The following is a 4062-nucleotide window of genomic DNA, read 5'->3' as shown; positions in this document are numbered from 1 at the left end:
TAAATACTGAATGAACTCACTCATATGTGGAATCTAAAATGATTGAACTCGTAGAGACAGTAGAATGGTGGTTACAGAGGCTGGGGGATGGGAGGAATGGGGAGATAATAGTCAAAGGATACAAAATCTCAGACGGGAGGAATATCTTTTTTCATTTTTTGAGTTCTATTGCACAGCATAGTGAATAGTTCATAATAGAGTATCATACATTTCAAAATTGCTAAGAGAGTACATTTCAAGTGTTCATCATTAAAAATGCTAAGGATTTGAGGTGATGGGTATGTTAACCAGCTTCATTTAATTATTCTACATTGTTAATAAACTATAATTTCACTTTGTACCCCATAAATTTATACAATTGTAAATTGTCAACTTACAGTTAAAAGGTACATTTTCCTGTGCTAAATTTTATCTCAATAAAAAAGAAAGTAGGTGCTAGGTGGGCCAGCTCGGGCCAAGGTGGGGGTCTGACCCAGCAGGGCCTCACACCAGCTAGGTCGCTGGCGCCCCGCACGTTTGCAGGGCCTGGCAGAGGAGAAGCCACAAGACCACAAGATATTGGGGTGGACCCCTAGCCTGCGACCAAGGCTTAGAGAAGCAGCAAGTACCTGGCAGGACTGTGTATGAGCCGCCTCCACTGCCAGTGATTGCAGATTTGGGGTGCTAAACACCTGGAGTCATGGTGTTCCTGGCCCCTCTAGTGGACTCTCAAGGAGGTTTGCTGATTATGCAATGGTAGCAGAGTTGCAAGGAAACAGGTTTTGAACCAATGAAGCTGTATTTACTTAAAAAGACGGACCACCCATCATGCGACCTACAGCATTCGTGGACAGATTTACATTGGGTTCATTGTGCCATCAGGCATGCAGGTTCAGCCAAGTTTCCCTAAGCTCTCAGAGGGTTGCTTTAACTTTTGAATCTGAGTTGCAAAGTTCAATAAATAATGGCCCTATGGATAAGCACAAAGTCAAGAGACAGCGATTGAACAGAATTTGTGAAGGGTGAAGGTATCCGCTTTCAGACCGTGAACAGGCCCTTTGCACCCCAGCATCCCCCAGCCCCCAGTGGCACTGCTGGACTGAGGCCACTGCACCGTGGAGATGCCTATCCTGAAAAACAGCCACCGTGGCCTTCTGTGACACGCAGTCCACACAGGAGATCCAAGAGTAGGTTTAAACGAAGCGGTAGGCACCATGAGGCACCACACCACCACCCTCAACAGGGAGGACTTGGAGAGGTTAAAAGCCCTGAGAGTGACCGTGCAGATAGGCAGCAGCTACAACTATGAGAACATCAGGGCTGCCAGCAAGCTCAGGATCGCTGTGTGCAGCATCCTGTCCATAGCAGTGGAACAGATAGTCAATTCCACTTCCATCTGTACCGGAAGAACAGGTGGCTGTACCAGACGCTGCGGGAAGCGACGCGGGTACAGAGTATGGAGCAGATCCGCGAGGTCAACTCGGGAGGAGCCTACATCTTAGGGAGATGGTGGGCTCATCGGCTGCAATTGCAGGGGGCAGGCAGTTGCTGTTCTATCCAAGGCCTTTGGATTGAGTGTCATATTTTATGACCCCTACTTGCAGGATGGGACAGAATGGTTCCTGGGCCTGCAGAGGACCTACACCCTGCAGGATTTGTTGTATCAGAGACACTGCGTCTCCTTGCACTGTAATCTCAATGAACATCACCACCACCTCTTTGATGGTGATGGTGACTTTACTATAAAGTAGATGAGGCAAGAGGCATTCCTTGCAAATGTAGCCTGGGGCATCGTGTTGGATAAGAAAGCCTTAGCTCAGGGCCCTCAAGGAGGGCAGGAAAGCAGAGGCAGCCCTCCAAGTACATGAATAGGAGCCCTTCAGCTGTGTTCCTGGTCCATTGAAAGATGCACCAAATTCTATCTGTACTCCCCACACCGCCTGGTATAGTGAGCAAACATCACTAGAGACAAGGAAGACAGCTGTCACCAAGATCCGCGAAGCCTTCACATCCCAGAAAGCTTAAGAAACTGTGAAGGGCTGGGCGTCATGGCACAGCCCAGTAATCCCAGCACTTCGGGAGGCCAAAATGGGTAGATTACTTGAGCTCAGGAGTTCAAGACCAGGCTGGCCAACATGGTGAAACCCCGTCTTTACAAAATATACAAAAATTAGCTGGGCATGTTGGTGTGTTCTGGTAATCCCAGCTACTCCGGAGGCTGAGGCATGAGAATCGTTTGAATCTGGTAGGCGGAGGTTGCAGTGAGCTAAGATTGCACCACTAAAACAAAAAAAAAAAAAAAGAAAAAAAGAGAAAAAAGAAAGAAAACTGTGAACAAGGAATTCTTTGTCATATGAGCACCTTGGTCAGTAATAAACCAGCAAGCAATTTATCTCGAGCTCAATGGTGTGCATGCAGATATCGGCCAAACACGGTGGATCTGGCTCCAGGGGACTTCCTGCCACCATGGGAGGGATCATCCCTGGAGGCATTCCAGTGATTCACTATCTCCCCACCGCGGCACACCCTTCCCAAGCTCCCTCTCCCAACCAGCCCATAAAACATGGGGACAATCAAGAACACCCCAACGAGGCCAGGCGGTGGCTTACCCCTCTAATTCCAGCACTTTGGGAGGCTGAAGCAGGCAGATCACTGAGGAAAGAGTTCGAGACCAGCCTGAACAAAATGGCAAAACCCTGTCTCTACCAAAAACATACAAAAATTAGCTGGGTGTGGTAGCGGGCGCCTGTAGTCCCAGCTACTCGGGAGGCCAAGGCACGAGAATCGCTTGAACTTGGGAGGCGGAGGTTGCAGATAGTGCCACTGCACTCCAGCCTGGGCTATAGAGGGAGACTCTGTCTCAAAAAAAATTAAATAACACCTCAACAAGCAATAGCAGAGAATGCCGAAAGATAATCATTCAGATAAACTTGAGACCAACAGACAGTAAAAAATTAATGAAGAGAAAAGGAATTTGATGGTCTTTTTAAACTGATTCTGGATATATGCATCATTAATGTTGCAGTGTTAAAACTAGCTGGAAAGTTGAAGATGTCCTCTGCTTACAGAAGAGCTGAAAGACTATGATGTTATTTATTAATGACCAGCTGCTGTTATTGTATGTTAAGTTTTTCATCTGTGCATCAAGCCATAAAGAATAGAGATTTTTCCTTTATCAGTCCTTTGGGCACAGCAGGTCCTGAACATTCTGCTCTAAAATGTTACATCAGGAGTTTCAAACATCAAAATAAAAAATGTTAGGAGGAAATCCCCATTTTAAGACTCTAGTCCCTTCAGGCTACAGAGGCTGATTATCTCTTTTTGCTAATAGGAACATTACATTACTACAAAATGGAGACAAAATTGTTTGCCTGTGTTAGACATCTGCATGCATAGGATTGGAGACAGCACAGACTCCTGTACAGAGAACTGTCTTTCACATCTGAACTGCATACTGAATGGGCAAGTTGGTTTTAAGTTCAGTAAAACCTTCTGATGATGGGGAAAAATAGTATTAAGTTTCACAACCTGTTTTTACTCAAATATATTTTCTCAGTCTCAGATCCTCTGCTATTTTATTAAGTGGAAAGTCATTAACTAAAAGAGTTCAAGAAGATAATGTTGCATTTCCTTATATCTCAGGGAACACGTTTTATGATAACTTGTCAGATTTTCTATGAACAAACCCACTTTTTTAGACATTGATAAAGTCTTCTTTTCTTCCCATGACATTTTATACAGGTACACTCCAGATGTATTAGATATGACTAATTTTAACAAATCCTATCAGATTTGTATCAACTAGTTACATGCTTTATTCATAGTCTTTGTGAATCATTGCCTTTTTGTTTAAAAAGATGGCCTATTCTGAGCCTTTGTATAAGTATATTCTTGTTTTTGTGATGAAAGAAAAACTTAAAAACTGTTCCAAATAGAAAAATAATGGCTATCAGAAGTATGTTTTGTTTCAGTGTGAGTTACCATTACTATATTTGTTTATTGTAAAGGTGGACATTTAGCATTCAGTGCAATTCACAATAAAAAATTTTCTGTTAAGTTCTGAAATTCAGTTACATCTCACTA

The 4062-nt window shown here is 43.9% G+C and overlaps 1 pseudogene; it reads left to right on the top strand.

Annotated features, from left to right (window-relative positions):
• Window positions 1–807: 807 nt before the first annotated feature.
• On the top strand, window positions 808–3784 carry LOC101126096 (C-terminal-binding protein 2-like; annotated as a pseudogene).
• The last annotated feature ends 278 nt before the right edge of the window (window positions 3785–4062 follow it).

The sequence above is a fragment of the Gorilla gorilla genome, chromosome 8 (genome assembly GCF_029281585.2).
Source record: "Gorilla gorilla gorilla isolate KB3781 chromosome 8, NHGRI_mGorGor1-v2.1_pri, whole genome shotgun sequence".
NCBI classification, from domain to species: domain Eukaryota; kingdom Metazoa; phylum Chordata; class Mammalia; order Primates; family Hominidae; genus Gorilla; species Gorilla gorilla.
This window is presented reverse-complemented; position numbering and strand designations above follow the sequence as displayed.